The sequence below is a fragment of the Bison bison genome, unplaced genomic scaffold (genome assembly GCF_000754665.1).
Source record: "Bison bison bison isolate TAMUID 2011002044 unplaced genomic scaffold, Bison_UMD1.0 scf7180017864035, whole genome shotgun sequence".
NCBI classification, from domain to species: domain Eukaryota; kingdom Metazoa; phylum Chordata; class Mammalia; order Artiodactyla; family Bovidae; genus Bison; species Bison bison.
Window position 1 is genome coordinate 10,278,888 of NW_011494607.1, and position 22,364 is coordinate 10,301,251.

Below are 22,364 nucleotides of genomic sequence, written 5' to 3' on the forward strand. Positions count from 1 at the left end.
GTTAATTTTTTTACAGATTTTTATTGCTTTTTTGTCAAACATCAGCCATAGGTGTACATATGTCCCCTCTCTCTTGAACCTCCATCCTATCTCCCTCTCCATCCCACCCCTCTAGGTTGATATAGAGTCCCTGTTTGAGTTCCCTGAGACATACAGCAAATTCCCATTGACTATTTTACATATGGTAATGTAAGTTTCCATGTACTCTTTCCATACACTCACCCTCTCCTCCCCTATCCCTGTAGTCCATAAGTCCACAAAATTACTAATATAGTATTATATGTGGCACCCCACTCCGGTGCTCTTGCCTGGAGGGTCCCATGGATGGAGGAGCCTGGTGGGCTGCAGTCCATGGGGTCACTAGGAGTCGGACGCGACTGAATGACTTCACTTTCAGTTTCGCTTTCAAGCATTGGAGAAGGAAATGGCAACCCACTCCAGTGTTCTTGCCTGGAGAATCCCAGGGATGGGGGAGCCTGGTGGGGTCACACAGAGTCGGACATGACTGAAGTGACTTAGTAGCAGCAGCACTAATATATTATAATATATAATATAGAAAATATATTTTCTTCCAAGCTGGTGCAGTGGTAAAGAATCTGCCTGACAATGCAGGAGATGCAAGAGATGTGGGTTCTATCCCTGGGTTGGGAAGATCCCCTGGAGGAGGAAATGGCAACCCAGTCTGGAATTCTTGCCTGAAAAATCCCAAGGACAGAGGACCCTGTCGGGCTATGGTCCATGGGGTTGCAAAGAGGGGGACAGGACTGAATGTGCACACACACACACACACACACACTCACATACACATATTAGTAAGTCCTCAAGTAGAAAAGAGAAGAAAATCAGGAGCATTTTGAGAGATGAAATTTGCAGAGTATCACAAAGCTCTTGAAAGAATCTAGTTGTTAAGCCAGATTCTAAAGGAGTGAAGGGTCCTCAGAAGAGAAGCTGAGAAGCACATAGGAGAGTGCAAAGGTCAAGGGGCAAAGTTCTCTTCTCAGGCTATGCCTGGGCATCGGCTTGAACAAGGCACAGTGGTATATAGTGTGAGACAAAATTGGAGGACAGGACAAGACAGATTAGTGCAGATTGTATTATGTGACACTGAGGTTATGACATTTAATGTAATAAGTATCACAGAGCCATTAATTGTTTTCAGGAAAGTAGTCCGTGGAAATGGAATATGAGGGAAAGTTATTCTTGCAATAGTATGAGTTGATACTTCCACCATAAGTGGGAAAACAGCACAGGTCTATTCCAGAACCTAGAGATTCTTCCAGCTGAATTGCAGTTAAAGACTAATAATAAAGTAGCTCTAGTATGTGAAATATCAAAGGAAGTCCATGATTTAAAAAGTGACTTTTCAGCCCAGTAATGAGTTTACAAATATCTCAAAGCTTTGTCATTCCCTCCCCATCTTATGTCTTCCCAACCACTCATTATTTCTCTCTGTATTAGAGGGTGAAGAAAACACAAGGCAACAGATACTTCTTTCTCATAGAGCCAAAGATCTTTCAGAGAGCTCTATTACAAGGACGAGAATAAAATTAGTGACTTCAACTTGAAAAGTCAGTTATTTAATAAGCACTCATTAAATGTGGACTCTAGAAAAATGGCACAGATGAACCTATTTGCAGGGCAGGGATACAGACGCAGATGCAGCGAATGGACAGGTGGCTAGGGTAGGCGGAGGTGGGTGGGATGAACTGGGAGATGGGATTTGACACATGTGCACTGCCATGAGTAAAGCGGATAGCTAGTGGGAACCTGCTGTATAGAGCAGGGAGATCAGCTTGGTGCTCTGTGGTGACCTAGAGGGGTGGAGTGAAAGCTGTGTGGTGGGGAGGAGAGTCCAAGAGATGGGGGAATACATGTATACATATAGCTGATTCATTTCATTGTACAGCAGAAACTAACACAACATTGTAAAGCAACTATACTCCAATAAGAAAAAAGAAAATCTATTCTGTTTCAGATCACCTCTTTGACACTTTCTGACTGTATATATATATATATAGAAAAGAAAATGTAGATCTCTTGTTTGAGTGATGCCCCTTGCGGTGAAAAGCTTGCTGAGCCAGTACTAGGTTGCTGACAGTGGCGAGAATGAAAACATTTGTCTGAAAGAGGAAGCACGCTCTTTGCACTAATTCTTAAAAAGTTGGTGCATTGGCCTGGCCAGGTCCATGTTCCATTTGAATCCACTCTGCATCTGTCCACCCAGCTCTGCAGAAGCAGAAATCTGTCACAGCCATTCAGATCCCCAGTGCCTTCTTAGTCCAGGGCCTAGAACAATAAGGACTCCACAGATGTTTGTGAAATGACTGTGTGTGTGTACTCTATGGCTTCCTGGGGAACAGCCTTTTCTTTTCATCCTGCAGTGTGTTTGTTCAAACTTCTGAGAGCACAGCCCGGTAATCTTGGCATGGCTGTTGGGGGAATCATCTTTACCATCCGATGATTCCCCTCCATGCATTCTGTATTCTCCTGATTAGACATGGTATTATTTTTTTTCCTTTTGTTTTATGGCTCTGGGTGGAATAACTCATCACTTTCTTTGTCAGCCTTTCCCATTTATCCCCCTTTTTATTTAGTTTAGGGATCAGCAACTTTTTCTGTAAAAGGTCAGACAGCAAACATTTTAGCCTTCATAGGCCTTGTGGTCCAGCTCTGCTGTTATGATGTGAGTGCAACCATGGACAACACGGAAACAAATGGCCCTGGGTGATCTTCAGTATAACTTTACTTACACAAGAGGCAGAGCCTATATTTGGCCTTTGGGCTATAATTATTTTACCCGGTTTAGTCTGTATGGTATATGGTCCTTAATTTATTGCTTTGAGTATTGTTTCTATCACTCCCCAGGTGGCGCAGTGGTAAAGAATCCTCCTGCCAATGCAGGAGACACGAGTTCATTCACTGGGTTGGGAAGATCCCCTGGAGTAGGAAATGGCAACTTGCTCAAGTATTCTTGCTGGAGAATTCCATGGACAGAGCAGCCTGGTGGGCTACATACAGTCCATGGAGTCACAAAAAGTCAGACACAACTGGGTGACTGAGCATGCTCACACATATTCTTGTATTTCTACTCTCCATCATTTAGCAGGTACCTACTCTTTTGTGCCACCTATTACTTGCACTCATGATCAAAAGGATGGGCTGGACTTTGCCAAGTATCTCTGCCCTCTAGGCACACAGTTCTTTTAATACACAAACTCCACTGTCCTGTGAAAGTCAGTTTTTCTACAATAGTACAGATTTAGGCACACGATAATATAGCCAAATGCAATGAAGTTTGGTCATTTCTTTCTTTGGGTCTGTCACTGGTCTTGAGAATTGTTTTAGCAGAATATTATCTTGTATTTCTCTACCATTCAGTAATTAAGCTTTGCTTGCCTCTTATGAAGCCCTGGAGCCTCTAAATATTCATTCCTTCATATTTTGGACCTTCCTCAAAGAGCTAAGAGACATAACTGACCACTTATATTCCCTCCATTGCTTTTGCCTGACATGGGCCCTATGTTTTCTGCTCTTTGATAGAAGGAAAAATTGTGTAGATTCCATGGTTATTAAACTATCTTCCATGAGGGACCAAGTTTCTTTGAATCATATATAGGAGGTTCTTTGAATGCAAAGCTACTTATAGAAAAGCCATTTCTTTCATTACAATCATCGTATCCAAGAGGAGGGGCTGCCAATACGCATATTACAACAGAAACTTCACAGCTTAGAAGACAATTAGGGTGAGGAGATTTTTCCAGATAATGTCAATCTTGAGCCACACAATCATGACAAATGTTGTCTCAGGAGTCTGTGATTGCAGGCTTTCCTTTGGTCCTGTTTTACAACCCTCACTTATAGAAGTGAATTGTACCAGTGCACACTTTGCCACAGGCTCCTTTTGAAATGTTATCTGTACCACCTCTTTCTGGTTGATTTTTCTTTTTTTTCAGGTAATCGTAGTTTTACCCTTACCCCTGGAATAAGAAATCTATTTATAACACTGCTCAACTAATATATTAAAATAAGGCTTATTAAAATGCAAAATACTGTTCCCAAAGCAATGGTAGTTGTATTGCCTGAGATATGTAAAATAAGTTGATTAAAAGAAAAAGAAATAAAATATGAAGAGAAATGATAATCTCTCCTTCACAATGGGAAAAAATAAGCTTTTGCTTTTAATTTCTGAGATTCTCAGTAAATGGTTGTTTTGGCCAAAACAAATAAAGTGAGAAATACATTAAACAAAATCCTCAGTGAATTCAGGACTATGGAAGCATCAGAGCACCCTGGTTAATAAGCTACACTTTGGACAAGTTACTCAGCTTTGTGTTTTGGTCTTCAACTCAGTCACATGCCTTTCTTACTTTCTCCTTTTTAACCCCTCGATCTGTTTCATTTTAAGCTTATTTATAAATAATGGGACCACATACATCTGCTGTTGAAAGAATCAATAATTTGAGATCTTAAGTTTTTCCAAATTTGGCCTTCCAAAGCTGGTGATCCCAAGAAACTAGTCAGAAATATTAGATTTAGAGATGGCTGAGGGCATTTCCCATTTTATTAACATTTAAAACACATTAAGGACTAATAATAAATATAGCATAGTCATTGGATTTTTGTTCCAAGCTGAGTTATTGGATTTTTGTTCCAAGGGGGGTTTGGGGGAGACTTCCTACTCTTGAGGAGTGATGAGGTAGGAAACTTAGATTTCAAAATAGAAACATTACATGAGAAAAAAGAAGAAGAAATCTTGTTTTAAAAAAAGCACACACACACAAAAACGTTCTAAGCTGATGGAGATGTTATCATAAAAAATTTAGAGCTGACTTTTGGGCGTGGGAGAGTGGGAAGGGAAGGAGAAATGTAGTAATCACCCTGCTGTTTCTCTTGGCACTTAAGAGAATGTCAAAATAAACACACCAGGGTCTGTACACAGGGGCTGTCAGCAGTCTGGGTCCTGTGCAGACCACATGGAAAGGGATTTGATGGTGCACACAAGTGAATAAGCATTTGTTTCCATAATTTTTCAAAGGTGCAAAGGAGAAAAATTGTATTCATATATCAGAAAACAAATGTAAAAGATAACAGTAGGTACAGAATCAGACTGTATGGAGACCATGATTAGAGTTTAAATTTAGTCTGGTCTCTTTTTCTTAGCTATATGTTCCCTTTTTTAAATGTCTGGGGGAAAAGGGCAGGACACATAAATTTAGTTGATGGCGGCGCAAAGGCTCTTGTAGTTTGTATTAACATTAAATCCAGGCATCAGTTCTACAAGTATCAAGTAATCTGTCTTTAAGGCAGAGTCAGGCTGCGTGAACAAGGTCGCAGGGCTTGGCGGCTCAGTGATCTCAGAGTTGTATGCTGCCCGGGGACAAGGCTCTTCTCAGGGCGCCTACCACGAAGTGTGATTGGAAATGACAGGCAATGAAATTCGGCTGACCTGAATTACATCGTCTGCTCTGATTTGACGAAGCCCATATTCCATATACTCAGCAAAGATATACATATTTCAGGGAAGAAAACGCCTAACTAATTAATGATAACTCACTCAACATCCATTTCCAATGGAAATGTTTTTACTGAACCCTGCTAGAGCATTGCACTTCTTTGCGATCTCCTTTGACTGGCAATAGCTGTCAGAAACAAGGCTAAACACTTTATATTCATTTAATAAAATCTTTCAGTGAGTTGGAGTCCATTCTCTTCATTTTATAGATTGAGTTAGGTAGCATGCCCAAGAGCACAGATAAGTGAAACCGGAGTCCAGATCTGCCAAACTTCAAAGCCCCTCCTTCTTTTTTTTTTTTTAATTTTATTTTATTTTTAAACTTTACATAATTGTATTAGTTTTGCCAAATATCAAAATGAATCCACCACAGGTATACATGTGTTCCCCATCCTGAACCCTCCTCCCTCCTCCCTCCCCATACCATCCCCTCTGGGTCGTCCCAGTGCACTAGCCCCAAGCATCCAGTATCGTGTATCGAACCTGGACTGGCAACTCGTTTCTTACATGATATTTTACATGTTTCAATGTCATTCTCCTTCTAACCCCTCTGCACCAGTACCTCTCCTCCCTCCACAAAGCCACTCTTTCTCCACCACCTTTAAAGTTTCCATACTGTCAGTGAACGAAAGACCAGTTCTATGCATCTTCCTTGAGAAGTACCCCGCAGGGTGCCCTTTTAGCTGAATATAAAAATGAGCCCTTTTCTCTAATGGCCCTCCCTCCCACAATGAGGGAATTTTGTTTTTCTACTGCTGTAAGCTGGAATATGAGTTTGGCTGAATAGCAATTAAGATCTTGACAGAGTTGGGCAGAGTGATGACAAAGAAGGGAAGGTGGATCCATCAGTGCTCTAAACAATGTCATTACTGTAGTCAAGGATGTAGCCATTGTGGATTCCAATAAAGACCAGAGGTTTTCATGCCTAGGGCTCAAGAGCTTGACATCATAGATAGAACACACTGTGACACATTAGAAGAGCAAGCTTTCCTTTCTCGTGCCTGTTTCTCACCTCCTCCCTTTAAAGAGCTAGACCTGCTGCAATGAAGGCTATTGGAGTTAGTTTGATCAACACTCCTGACCACTTCCCAGACCAGTTGTGAAATGATTTAGACTTGGGAAAGCATAAGGGAATTCAATAGACCATGAGTGGTTGTTAGAGTTTAAACTTTCAGAAAGATAACCTGGGGAAAGGAGATGAGGGAAGAGTAAGTGATCTTTATTCCTATAGGTAGACATCGAATGGGTCGCTGGTTCAGGCACAGCAGTAATTTTGGACAGAACCCACCCCATGTGTGATTTATCACTGTCAGAAATAAAAATTGCCTTTGCATTTATCATTCTACCTACTTATTCTACCAGCTAAACTCACCATCTCTTTTTCACTCTTCCTGCTTCAATCTTTTATTAGAAACTATAGTGCCTAAGCATTTTCCTCTGTGCTGACCCCCAGTAAGTTGAGAATACATGGCAATTGGAATTAAAAAACACACACAATTCCATAATGCTAGAGACATCTGCACATCTCAGCATCTTTGCAATGACATTGAGTTACCCAAGGACCTATCTTTGTTCACCCAGCTGTTGATTTCTTGCCAGAAGGACATTTCACCACATTAATCCTGCTGATGGCCTGTCTGTGTAGATGGATTTTTAATCTATTGATTTTTTTTTAAAAACACTACCTAATAGCTCTATTGACACCCATTATATAATTTCACATTTCTTAGCTCTTAGCAGTGTAGTTCACATTTAAAAGGATGTCCTAAAATTAGAAAAAATTCTACTACTTTTCCAGCATTTTTCCCAATATAGCTATTAACAATACTCCATAATACTTTTATAAATTAAGAAAAATCACGTGTATTAATAACATTCAAGATCTAAACACATTAATTAAACAAAAAAATTCCCATTTAATAAACCAGTTATGATAAGCGTTTAAACACATGAAAAGCTCAAATTAACTGCTGTAACAAGTTTACATTTTATCAAGATTAAGCACTGTAATTGTCAAACATTATGAAACATCTACTCTTAACTATGTCTTTTTGATGGATATTGCTTATGTCCAAAGAATGATTCTATATTACCAGACAGAAGAAATCCATGTACCAAAAGCTAAAATTTATATTCAGGGCTCTGACTTCTCTTAGTAAAAAAAAAAAAAAAAAAAAAAAGCATGAAATAAAATGTAGTAATAGAAAATGCGTTCTGAACCTATGTTGTCACTATGAACAACAAAGAGACTATTTTGAATGCAAACATATTTTCTTTCAGCTGTTATAAAGAATGTCACAGTTGGACTGAAGTTTTGTTAGCTATTGTGTCAAACTGGAATAATGTTTCTATCACAACATGTCTCATTTTAAAGGATATGCATTTTCACTACAAATGTTGGCAGACCCATATCTGGAATTGGGCAATGAACTAGTTTTCACAACTGAAGAATAATGCAATTCTTTAGAAGCATAATTTATTTCCTCTAATTTTTAGATCAAATTTTAAAACTTCCCATGAGCTCTTCCAATGGCTCATTTAGTTTGTTGAATTAATATTCCTGTTTTTCAATAAACCAGAAAAAATACTTTGACATATATCTGGCTCAAAATGGTGGTGGATGACCTAATAGATGAGAAGTAAAATATGTGGGACCAGGTGGGAAAAAGAATTATTCTTCCACAACTCCATATGTGTTGATTAGAAATTCATTAAACTTAGATTCAAAGAGTAAAAAAAAACTGGAGTCATGAACTGACTTTTACTTTACATTTTCGGAGGTAAATAAAGAAAACCTATACATGTTAAATACTTACTAAGCACCATGTTTTCACTCTTAATTAAATTAAATATATGATTTATCTACACAGGATTATCAAACATACATCCACACTGAGTACAGTAAGTAAGGCTCTGTGATAAGCTGTGTGTTGTTGCTGTTCATTAGTAAGTCGGGTCCAACTCTTTTGCGACCCCGTGGACTGTAGCCCACCAGTCTCCTCTGTCCATGGGATTTCCCAGGCAAGAATACTGGAGTAGGTTGCCATTTCCTTCTCCAGGGGCTATTCTAGACTCTGGGATTGAACCTGCACCTCCGACAATGGCAGGCTGATTCTTTACTACTGAGTCACCAGGGAAGCCCTGATAAGCTGCATGCAAACACGTAAATCAATGAATCATCTATATTCCTCCTTTTTGGATTATACTAGCTTTGTGTGAAATTTATCATTGAATCCTTTTAAGTTTGGTTTCCCTTCTTGTTCCATTTTTTTTTTTTTTCCAGATTGTGACTAACAACAGGCCACTTTGAGTCTTTGTAAAGGATATACCTTTTTACACAAAGAAATAAAACCATTTCGAACACTTGTGAACTGAAAGTGATTTTTTAAGTTCTGTATTCAGCATTGTGTGGGCTGGTCGTCAGAAATTCCTAGAGGACACGGGTACAGTTTTCTTCTACTTCTCCCAAGTTATCAGCAGAAAACAGCTGGGGAGTTACTTTCCGGAGCCTTTTTTCCTGAGCTGAGAAAGGTTTTATAGTGTTTAACTAGAATGCGATCAGCTGATCCTGAAAGGAGTAGCTGTAGTGCCTTTCATTGCTTCTTCAAAATTCCTTTGCTTGGCTCTGTCGACCACAAAGCTGAGAATGCAACCGCCTTCCCCATTCTAGTGATGAGCCGTGATGATGGTGCATTGTGTGTTACCATGGCGATTTTTCACCAGCCAGTTCTTAAAGCTGTTTTCTTTCTTTTAATTTCTTTCTTTTATTTTTCCTTTACGTTCCCCCTTTTCTCTCTCTTTTTGAAAACAGTGAATTGTGAGGAACATAGATTTGAGTGCTAAGTGATTTAATTACATTAGAAATCCAAAGATTTATTATAATTGCTCTTAAAAATTATATTTTGATGTTTGGAGCCACTGACTCTGAGTCTTCTGTACCCATGTGAAATATATGGTTGCTTTATTTAAGAACATAAATTGTGAGCTGATATTATGAAGCTGTCCTTTTTCTCTCAAGTAAAGCTGTTCTATAGATTACTTTGAAATAAAAATGTTACCTGGGTGTGTGGGCTGAGGTTTCTGAGTCTTCATCCAAAAGTGAATGGCATTGTATCTGACCTTTAAGAAAGTACTTGACTTTACACTTGCCTATCTGTAGAAATAGGGATAACGCAGATGCCTAATGATTATAAAAAGCTTTGATGCCTCATATGAAAGAAGATAACTACATGCTCTAGAATTAAATACTTAAAATGGCTGTAATTCCATTACTCTTCATTATTTCTTTGTGAAGCAAATGCGTTTCAGGAATTATAAGACCGTCTTGCAGACAAATATAATAAAGCATGCAGTGGTTAATGGACTTAGGAAATTAATACAGAGTCCAAACTTAAACCCAGCTTTACTGACTCTTAATTCCTTTTAATCAACTTCTTTCCACGGTTTCTAATAGTCTACATTTGTGCTTCGCAAAGGAGAATAATGAGAGATATCATTATTTGCAAGAGTAAAGTGTGTCGATTGCACTGTTAGGTCAAAATCCTCTCATCAAATCTGCCTATGTTCTGGCTCAGATATTCTTAGGTAACTTAAGAAAAACTCAAATCTCTTTAGTTTCCCCATCTGTAGGGCTTTTATGATTCATTAATAACATGGGGCTTTTATGTTGTTATAATATCTACATCATAAGACATCTTATGGGTAGTAAATTAAATACGATAATATGTACATAATGCTTCTCAAACGCTATGGAATTGTATAAATGTAGACCTTATTTTTGAAGGCAGTGTGTGGCCAGAATACAGAGGACATGAAACATTAGGCTTATGAGTGTTGGCATAATGGGTTGACCAAAAAGATTGTGTTCCCCATAACATCTTAAAGAAAAACCCAAATAACCTTTTTGGTCAGCCCAATACTTTATTAGGCAATGGAGAACCCTTAAATTTTTCATAAAAGGGAATGCAAAACCCAGGTAGATCTTGAGGAAGCTGGATCTCACAGTAGCTTGTGTGATGGGCCAAGAGATAAAGGGACTGAGTAGTGTGGTATGGGATAGTTAGAAGACTAGTACTGTGGTTAAAGTGAGAGGTAAAGAGTAGTCTGAACCAGGACAGTGACCATTATATTTTTAAAAAAGACTGGAGGGTATACAAAATTTCTATAGAACAGAATCTATGAAATAAGTTAAAAATGAGGATAGTGGGTTAAGTAAAGAATGAAATGTGATTTTAAGGGTTCTATCTCAGGTATTCAGCTCAGTTCAGTCGCTCAGTTGTGTCCAACTCTTTGCGACCCCATGGACTGCCGCATGGCAGGCATCCCTGTCCATCACCAACTCCTGGAGTTTACCCAAACTCATGCCGATCAAGTCAGTGATGCCATCCAACCATCTCATCCTCTGTTGTCCCCTTCTCCTTCCACCTTCAATCTTTCCCAGCATCAGGGTCTTTTCCAAAGAGTCAGTTATTTGCATCAGGTGGCCAAACTATTGGGGTTTCAGTTTCAACATCAGTCCTTCCAATGAACACTCAGGACTGATTTCCTTTAGGATGGACTTGTTGTATCTCCTTGCAGTCCAAGGGACTCTCACAAGTCTTCTCCAACACCACAGTTCAAAAGCATCAATTCTTCGGTGCTCAGCTTTCTTTATAGTCCAATTCTCACATCCATACATGATTATGGGAAAAACTATAGCCTTGACTAGACAGACCTTTGTTGGCAAAGTAATGTCTCTATTTTTGAATATGCTGTCTAGGTTGGTCATAACTTTCCTTCCAAGGAGTAAGCATCTTTTGATTTCATGGCTGCAGTCAGCATCTGCGGTGTTTTTGCAGCCCACCCAAAATAAAGTCAGCCACTGTTTTCACTGTTTCCCCATCTATTTACCATGAAGTGATGGGACAAGATGCCATGATCTTCGTTTTCTGAATGTTCAGCTTTAAGCCAACTTTTTCACTCTCCTCTTTCACTTTCATCAAGAGGCTCTTTAGTTCTTCTTCACTTTCTGCTATAAGGGTGGTGTCATCTGCATATCTGAGGTTATTGATATTTCTCCCAGCAATCTTCATTCCAGCTTGTGCTTCTTCCAGCCCAGCGTTTCTCATGATGTACTCTGCATAAAAGTTAAATAAGCAGGGTGACAATACACAGCCTTAATGTACTTCTTTCCCTATTTGGAGCCAGTCTGTTGTTCCATGACCAGTTCTAACTGTTGCTTCCTCACATGCATATAGATTTCTCAAGAGGCAGGTCAGGTGGTCTGGTATTCCCATCTCTTTCAGAATTTTCCACAGTTTATTGTGATCCACACAGTCAAAGGCTTTGGCATAGTCAATAAAGCAGAAATAGATGTTTTTCTGGAACTCTCTTGCTTTTCCAATGATCCTGTGGATGTTGGCAATTTGATCTCTGGTTCCTCTGCCTTTTTCTAAAACCAGCTTGAACATCTGGAAGTTCATGACTCACGTATTGCTGACGCCTGGCTTGGAGAATTTTGAGCATTACTTTACTAGCATGTGAGATGAGTGCAATTGTGTAGTAGTTTGAACATTCTTTGGCATTGCCTTTCTTTGGGATTGGAATGAAAATTGACCTTTTCCAGTCCTGTGATCACTGCTGAGTTTTCCAAATTTGCTGGCATATTGAGTTCAGCACTTTCACAGCATCATCTTTTAGGATTTGAAATAGCTCAACTGGAATTCCATCACCTCCACTAGCTTTGTTTGTAGTGATGCTTCCTAAGGCCCACTTGACTTCACATTCCAGGATGTCTGGCTCTAGGTCAGTGATCACATGATCGTGTTCATCTGGTTGGTGAAGATCTTTTCTGTACAGTTCTTCTGTGTATTCTTGCCACCTCTTCTTAATATCTTCTGCTTCTGTTAGGTCCATACTATTTCTGTCCTTTATTTAGCCCATCTTTGCATGAAATGTATGAGACAAAAATAGGAAATTTAGGAGATGGTATTCGGTGTTTGTAAAAGATGGAAAACTAATGTAACTTATGTTAGGTTGGAAGACTTGTCAGGGCACCCCAATGGGGATGGCAAGCAGACACCAAGATGCATTGAAGAAAATCAGGAAAGTGGTCAGAGAATAAAGTGGTTAGAAGATAGAGTTGTTTGCAAATAAGTAATAATAGGAGCTATGAGAAAAAAGAACTTTGATGAGAAAGATGATATAGGGACAGAGGGATATATTGAGTTGGACAAAAATTTCTTTTGGGTTTTTCTGTAAGATCTTATGAATGTTTTGGCCAACCCAATATATTCTCATAGTAAGAGGCTATGGGAAAGTGAGGTTGCAGAAAGGGGCTAGCAGGCAGGGTTAGGAAATAAAAGACCCCAAGGAATATAGTGTCATGGGTGCCAAGGAATGGGAGAACTTCATAAATCTTTTCATGAAAGTGGACTGTTCAATAATTTTAAATATTTTATTAAAGGCTAATCAGGAAGAGACAATGAATAATCATTGGAAATGCCTATTTTGAGCTGATTGATGAGAAGTAGGAGGGTAAAAATCATGTTTGTCTTCTTTACTGTTTAGCACAATCATTTAGTAGAGAACTCACATTTATGAGCCATTGAGCAAATACTTCTATAAATGAATGAATGAATGAATGAATAATTACAATTGAATTTTGAAGGTTCAACAAGTGAATTGGAGACAGTTAAAATCAGGGAATAGAGATTGTTTTTCTACAACATTTGCAGTAGTGCAAAAAGATTATATTGTGGGCATATGTTACCACAGTAGCTAAGATTTATTTGTAGCTTATTATGATCTCATTCCATCTTCTCAGCAATCCTATTAGGGAATCACTGCTACTATCTCCACTTTAAAGTTGAGAAAACTGAGACATCAAGAGATTAATATTAGCTGAAATTCACATAGCTGATCATGAAAGAAGCTAGGATACATGATATCATTTCTCTACCTAAAATTTTTCAACAACTTTAATATTTAATCCTTAGTGTCTTAATCCTAGTGCAGTATTTATTACCTTCTGACTGATGGAGAGAACAAAACGCAGAAGTCAAGTACTTTGCCCAAGATCATACACAGCTTATTCGTGGTGGAGATAGAGTTTAGACCTAGATAAGAGTATGGTAGCTCAGACAGTAAAGCATCTGCCTACAATGCGGGAGACCCAAGTTCAATCCCTGGGTCAGGAAGATCCTCTGGAGAAGGAAATGGCAACCCACCCAGTACTCTTGCCAGGAAAATCCCATGGACAGAGGAGCCTGGTAGGCTACAGTCCATGGGGTAACAAAGAGTCGGACACGACTGAGTGACTTCACTTTTCAAGAGTAAACCAGACACTCTGATACTCTCAGAGCCCTTGTTCATAATCACTGTACAACATTAGCTTAAATTACTTTGTTTGCCTTGACTTGTATGGGATTGAGCCTCGAGAGGGAATGAACAAAAAACAAAAGAGATCTGGTAAACTGGGAGAAAAGAGGTAAAAATAATAAAAGCATTTGATGATTAATAATAGTAGGTCTGTAAGAGTGACTTAGAAATGGAGGGTAGTTCAAGTTCATAGTGGAACAGTGTGGAATGATGCTGAGATCTGAGGTGTGTTATTGGATAACTGAAAATGAGCAGAAATGGAGGTCAGTAATGTTGAGTATTTTAAAACTTATGAGACTAAGGTGTTAAGAGGATGAATGAGGAGAGTGCCATGACACAAACCTAAGTAAAGGAGACTTCTTTAATCCAGGTACAGCGTATCAATGCTATTAGTGATACACGTGTTATATATTAATGGTACACACATGATGAGGTATGATCCTCTTGGAGTTTATATTTATAGAAGATGTTAAATCCCATGTTTGCTTCTTCCAATTATAGAGCTTTGAGTTAAAAGGAGTTCTTCTGGATGTGAATTTATGGGGTTTACTTTAAAAAAATCTTCTACAGAACTTAATCCCAAGCCTTGCAAGTAATCAACATTCAGTATATGTACACATGATGGAGACTGTACCAAGTGGCAGATTTCTCTCTCTTCTGAGGAAGATATTATATCCTCATTCGTTTATACTTTCTTAAGGGATGCTGATGAATAATTTTCCTACAGGAAGTCATCTGAAGGACATGTATTCATTTCAGATATAATGAACTTGCTGTGGCATTTTAGCTGTCAAAGTTTAAGATGTCGAGGGTAACAGGAGATACCATATGTTCTGATACTCTATTCAAACGAGGCTCCCCTGAACATATTATCATGCTATGGTACTATTTCAAAGCCTAAACTAGAAAAACCAGAAGTTCTTCCTGTTGCTCAAAAGTTTCTTTCAATTCTTCCTTGATGATACAACTGCATTTAAGTCTGGCCACTGGATTGTGGACTATAATAAGGATTAGGAGTAGCTATAGCTGAAAAGACATAGGCTCTCTCTAAGGCTAGAACTGCATTTGGGACCCATTATTCCTGCAGGCTAGGTTGTTCCCCCTTCACCCATGCAGACACACACGTGTGCACCCATGCACGCTCATCCCCTCTCCTCCATGAATCTTCTCCTAAAATGGACATTTTTCGAAGACAGACTGCACTTCAGGATACATGTAGGATCCAGTGAGATATAAAACATAATTTCTCTTTAACAGGTGATATTTCTTCAGTGATATTCATTACTGGTTCAGTAAGGTAGGGAAAGAGGCAATAAAAGGCAAAAATGAGCACCATTTTCACATAACAGATAGTCAACTTCCATAGACTTTTGTGTCCTTCCTCACAGATTTTTTTTCCCCCTCTTTGAAACTTTGGCAGATGTAGTTTTTAACTGTGCTGTATTAGCCTCAGTGATAACCCAGGGAGGGCCAGTCTACAGCTGCCTCTCAGATTACATGAGAACAGAAGTTAGAGTTGGACTAACAGCACACAGGGAGTTCAGTGCTTTGCTGCTTTGAAGCCTATCTGTCAATTTTTCTTAAAATACACACGTACATACACGGCCTTGGGTTCTATCGCTGCCTGATTAATGTGATTCTGTTCCTGTAAGGCACATACGCTACACTCGCCTGGTTTCTAGCAGCCAACCCCCTCTGGTGTTGCCCGAATTGTACCTGGTTCTTTCCGACAAATTATTGTGATGATTAAGAAAGTTTGATGATATATCTTTCTTTTTTTTGGATTCTGGACCTCCTGTCAGATAATAGAGTCAGAAGTGTGGGGCTTCGGCAGTTATTCCATATCAGTGCTCCGAGTTCAAATAAAGTGTCAGGATGACTAAGTACAAGGGATTTGTGGAATGCTTTAATGTTGCCTCATTTCAAATCACTTCATAAGCAGCCTGGTAATGAGCTCAATAAATTCTGTTGGAGGAGAAAAAAAGAAAAAGAGCCCTGTATCCACTACAGAAAAAGTAGGTTGCTATTTTATAATTAGGCCTCTGGGCTGGTGGGAAGGAGCCTTATTTCCTGTTTGAAATCCACTTTGTTAGCTCTGTGATGTGGAGATGGCTAAATGAGTATGAAATATTATAATTAAGGACATCACAAGCTGTTTATCTTATCAGCAGTGTTTTTCCTTAAAGGCTGCCTCATTGACCACTTGTGTATTATAACTACTTTTTTTTTCCGGGCTTTGCCAGTTGTAACCAACAGAGATTTATTTGGCTCTAAGCGGGGAGAGAGGAGATACGAACAGCAGCCCAGCAACCAGAAGTCATGGGAGAGACCTAAATTGCTTTTATTTTGCCTGGTCAGGTGTTCTTTTCATTAACGGCAATAAGCTGTTTGGTTCCGGAAATAAACGAGTTTATACCAACTTGACTCAACCTGGTGGGAGCATGACATCAGGGGCCACGCTGGGAGGTGCCATCTCAGATATCTCACCAAGCACCATGGTTGTTTTTTTTTTTTTAAAGGATTAACAGAGAAAACCAATCCCAGTTTGGAAAATGAGAACTGTTTTATTATTGATTGAGTAGAAAGCAAGTGGTCAGATTTGCAATCTCCACTGTGATTTGAAAGGCTCTATATTATGATACTCTTTTGACATGCCAACTTTCTTATTTTCACTTGCAAGTGGCAGGGCGAGTCCTGCTCCTCTATAATAGACTAAAATGACAATTCTCACCAGGTTCTGCTGCAAAGGTCTGCATAGCAGTTACTTGCCTCATAAGCCATTTGGCTGAGCTGAAAGATCAAATCATATATTCACGACATTCCCCTGAGGGTTGATTTTTAAAGGATTCCAGGTCTCAAAAAACACAGGGAGATCTAACGTGTCTGTAAGGATGGGGTCCATATATCTGGACATTCAGCATTTGCTGGACCTTGGCAAGATGAGGGAGGGTGACATATTTTTCGTCTGAATTACATCTACAAACCTATTTGATCCTAGAATCAAAAGTCCCTTTAACCCGGTGTACGAGACAGCAAAAGAGACACTGATGTATAGAACAGTCTTATGGACTCTGTGGGAGAGGGAGAGGGTGGGAAGATTTGGGAGAATGACATTGAAACATGTAAAATATCATGTAAGAAACAAGTTGCCAGTCCAGGTTCGATGCACGATACTGGATTCTTGGGGCTGGTGCACTGGAACGACCCAGAGGGATGGTATGGGGAGGGAGGAGGGAGGAGGGTTCAGGATGGGGAACACATGTATACCTGTGGCGGATTCATTTTGATATTTGGCAAAACTAATACAATTATGTAAAGTTTAAAAATAAAATAAAATTAAAAAAAATAAATTCTATGTAAATGACAAAAAAAAAAGTCCCTTTCATAATCATGCTGTCTCTATCATTTCTCCCTCAAAATCATTTTAAGAAAGTATATGACAAACAATCTGAGGGAGGAAATGGCGACACACTCCAGTATTTTGCCTGGAAAATCCCATGGCCGGAGGAGCCTGGCAGGCTATACAGTCCATGGGCTCACAAAGTTGTACGCAACTGAGCGCGCGCACACACACACACACACACACACACTTGCAAAACAAATCACACGCTATTATCATTTTTAATGGAAACATTTAAATTATCTTCCCTTAAAGTCAAGATCAGGTCAGAAATACAGTTATCACTGCTGTTGCTGAAGACATTGCTCAATATCTTTAAAAATAGGTTTTTAAACCTATTTTGAGGACCAGGAAAATATAGAAATGTGTTGATTTAGATATAAAGAGATCAAAGTGTCCTTAGTTCAAAATGATGCAGTTGTTATCAGGAAAATTCTGTGGAACTCAACTATGTCTCGCATAAGCTTTGGCCAAGACCATTGGCTGCTTTGCTCCCTGGTTTCTTCTTTTGCTGAGAACTGAATGAGCTTTATAACCCCACTGACATACTTTAAGACACTGTTAGATTATCAAAGGAGAGAATGACAAAGAGATAACATTGCATGTATGCTCAGTTGCTCAGTCATGTCCATCTCTTTGCGACCCAGGGGACTGTAGCCCACCAGACTCCTCTGTCCATGGGATTTCCCAGGCAAGAACAATGGAGTGGGTTGCCATTGCCTCCTCCAGGGAATATTCCCCACCCAGGGATCAAATTCACATCTCCTGCAGTGGCAGGAGAATTCTTTCCCACTGAGCCACCTGGGAAGCTCTGTAATGCTGCTAAAATCTAATTTTTGTTAAATTTTATATGCATTGAATTGTTTTTAGGTAGTAAGGCATGTTAAATAGTACCACTGAAGTGCAGGAGAGGATAATCTTGCTTTGAAATCTGCTCATTCACATATCATGCTAGCTATAATACAACTGCTGAGTCGTATAATTTTTTCACTCATTCATTCACTGAACAGTTCAGCAAATACACATTGAGTTCCTACTTTGTGCTTAAAATGGGGGAAAGTGTAAAGCGTGGAAGGAGGCAGATATGAATTCTAAGAATTCCCAGAACAAAGCATTCCAGAGGCAGAGGGAAATAGCCACCGTGGGCTGGGAAACAGCCAGCAATAGATGACCTGGCTTCTGGCTTTGCCCTGTGAGCAAATGTGGCATGCACCCTAGGAGGAGGGGAGGCAGGGCCCCAGGTGACAGCAGAATGTAAATAGCAACTGAAGCCACCCACCAAAGCATAGTTTTCATTTGTGCGCCTGGGGCTTTTAGCCACAGAAACCAACATTTTAGCAGCTTAGCCTTCTAGGATGAAGGACAGTTACTTTATATGCATATTGTCATTGAACAGAGAGTCAAATCTTGTTCTCTTTTCCTCCTGAGGTTTTTATATTTTTTACCAAGTCCCTCATTTCATCTGTAGTTGATTCATTGCTTTTTTCCTACCATGCTTGATCCATGCCTTCATTATTTGCACAATAGCTACTCTGAAGTCATACTCTGTCACCACCCCCACATCATCATTACCATCACCTCATACATGGGCAGAATTCACTGGAAGAGAAATTCATAATTGCTCTTTGATTTTTCAATAGATACATTAATTGAACCGAAAAAGATAAGAGCTAATGTGACTTATTGTCATCAGCCAGAATTCTGGCAGTCCTAACAGAAATAAGACGCATCGGGAATAAAAAAATTATTCTGGCTCCAAAGTGCCAAAACATCTGGATGAAACATGAAACATAAAACATGAAAAACGCAGTCCACTATCCAGGTCTTTTGTCTGCCAAGTGACAAGCATGTTATATATACTGATTTCACTGCCTTAAAACCTACAGGAAAATCTATCTAGAATGAGGTAGTGGCATAAATGTATTAACTCAAACATTGGTAGAAGTCTTCATATTTCCAAGTTTTTTTTTTTCCTTGCAGAGTGCATTTGAGTAAAATTTTATAACTGCCCAGTGCAATTTTAACATCATTGCCACTTTACTGAAGGTGAGGGTGTGCAGGAAGCGGCTCCAGTTGGCAGGAAGTTCAGGCAGGGGCTGAGGTTTCAGTCTGTCTAAATCAGAAGTTTTTTCAGTGGTACTCTGTTATCTTTGTATTTGATGAAATTGCACTAAGGCTGCCATTAGCTCCCTATGTGAGTGTGTTTAAAGAAACTAAGCTGTAGAAGAGAAGCCGCTGTCTTTGATGAATTGCTGTTATTTGCACAATCTTTGTTGGGAGCCCCACCTCCACACCCCCAAACTCTCTGCTGTCCTTGTCTCCCAGATGTGAAATTCTGGGTCAAGCGTTTCTCATTCTGCTTATGATCCTCTCGCCCAAGAACTTAAGTGAGATAGCACGTTATTTAGTTTCTGAACAGCAAAACATTCAGCAAAGCTGAATGCCTCCTGCAGTCAGGTAGGCCTACCATCCTCCTTGGATACAGTGATCTATCATTGTGCACAGATGGGTAATTATTATCATTCCTAGTGAGACAGAGACACAGACTTCATGTCTGATGTGATTCTGCCCAGTAATTTAACATGATACGATGAAACATATAACATGGGTCATATATCTGGCTAGTGGTCTGAGGGAATCCAAGTCCATCTGATGGGGCCTTCCTGCAGCCTCATGGGAGAACATTTATTTTTAAAAGGAGAAGACATGTTTGTGAGAATATGGTGATGCTTAATTGCTTTCCAAATCTAGAATAAATATTTACCTAGAGAAAATTCTCCAAACATTAAAGCAACTGTATCTCTCATAAGCCAGAGAAACTCATCACACCACAGGCTGTGGGCTCTGTGGGCTGTCAGGGAGACCCCGCTGATCAGAGCTGACCCTTTCATGGACCTTCTTGTATCTCTACTGATACCTCTCTTACTATTAATAACATCCTGCAGGCTCTCTTCCCCCTGCTTAAAAATTTGGACAAAGGGGTAATAATTTTGATTCAAAACATTTTTTTGATTTAAAAATAATTTTGATTTAAAAAAAAGCCAGGTTCAGGGAAGATGCAGTGTTGGGTTTTTCCCAAACTTCTCCTCTGTGTCCTCATCCTGGATCCCAATTTCTCCACTGAGAAACCCAAGAGATTGTGGCTGTTAAAGATATGAAATTAGATGAACTATGTTCTCATGTAAGTGGAGATATTTTCTGAGGCAAGTAAAAAGGTTTTGTTTAAGTCACTGATTCAGTCAATGAACCTTTGTCTGATAATAGCAGTTGTGCTACTACCCGCCCCTTGACAGAGTTGATTTTTTTTTTTTTTGCTAAAGTGGGCTTGGTCTTAGGTGAAATTTCAAAGTAGTCTGGTATTTAGAAAATTCTAGTATTTATCAATAAGGTTTTTAAATCAGTGCCAAAAAATGGCTTTCCATTAAATATTCATTAATGCTTTTTTTTTTTCTCTAAAACATTTATTTACACACTTTTGAGCCTGATGATTTCTGTTTCCAAATATTTAGAACCCCTGGTTTGGGTGAGTCCTCTTATTTTAGAATTGATTTCTTTTTAGATTCCTCTGAATTTAACTAGACATGTTTTAGATGCACAATAGATGTTCGTCAAATTGCACTGAATAAAATTTTGAATTCTCTCTGTCACCAGCTTAAACCCTTGGACTTTCAATGTACAGATCGTTGTAGCTCAGCAATGTTTTAGCTGCTAAAATAGGAACATCCAGACTGGACATAGTTGCTATCTTTTTAGTATTTTTCATGTTGATTCTTTTCTTATGCTACTGGCTATCTTACTAGTACCTCCTGTTGTGAAATATTTTTCTTTTGCATAGTATCTTAATAACCATTGAGGTGGTTTACTTGGGGTCTCTTAATGCCCAGCACACCCAGGAATTGTAGTGTGGTAAATATAATGTGGGTAAAGTGACTGTATTTTTAAAAAAATCCATTATGACCAATTTTTTTAACTTATTTTTAGGCACTTTGATAACATATAGATGCAGCCTGCCTTAGGAAACATGACTTCTGATAGACCAAAAAATCTTTCTTATGGATTATAATTTGAAAAAAAAAAAAAAACACACACCCTTTAAAGAAGTCTGTGTCTAAATTGGAAGGCAGGGTTTTGTAATTTCAAACCCATTAGTCTGTTTTCAGCAGCTCCTTCTTTGATTACGCTCATTAGCCTGAGTATATGGGGGAAAGTCATTGTAACCGAATTAATATTGTATAAAACAATTATTGTTTCTTATCAGCTTCACTTTCTCCTAAGTGAATATTTCACTATTAAAGAAATACATCCAACCACACTTTTCATTTTCTTGTGCAAAGCCTAGCATGACAGACTATATATTTTTGCTGTACTTCAAGTTATTTTTTATTCTTCAGTTATTTCCAGTATGATTTTTCTTTATACAACCATTATTTAAACAATGTGCAGTTATATTTATTTATTTATTTTTTGCCCTCTTCTCATTCCTCAAAAGCTCTGAAGCAGCTTACAATAATACATACAATGCTATATGATGTGTACTTCATCACTGGGAAAAATCATCAAGAATCTGCCAAATTAATTCAATGTTGATAAATTTTGGTAAGATAGTAAATGCCTTTTATAGTTGGGAACTTCTGCCATTGATAATATGGAATTTTTAGATCACTATACCATTTTCCCCCACTCAGCTAAGAAATCATAGTGGCAGGTAAGAGTTTACAAGTGGCAAATTATATAGTCAATTCCTGATTATACTTGGGGGAGCCATTGCTGATGATCTGCAAATTCTGCTTCTGCGTTCTATTGACATTCAAGCAGAATGGTCTATAAAGTCATTTGTGGTTATTACTCAATACCTTTTGTCTAATTTCTCTTTCCCATGTAGCCTATCACCCAGCATGAGATCTTTTATGCCAAAGCACTTAATTACTTCCCCCAAATCAGTGAAGGTTCAAAACAAAACAAAACACAAACCCAACATAAAAACACGAATATGGCATATTTATAGCCTTTCACCCTGATTCACCCTGATATGTTTTTACCTGTTTGACTAGAGGCTACTTGCAGAACCCAAGGAAGAGGCAGCTGTTTCAAAGG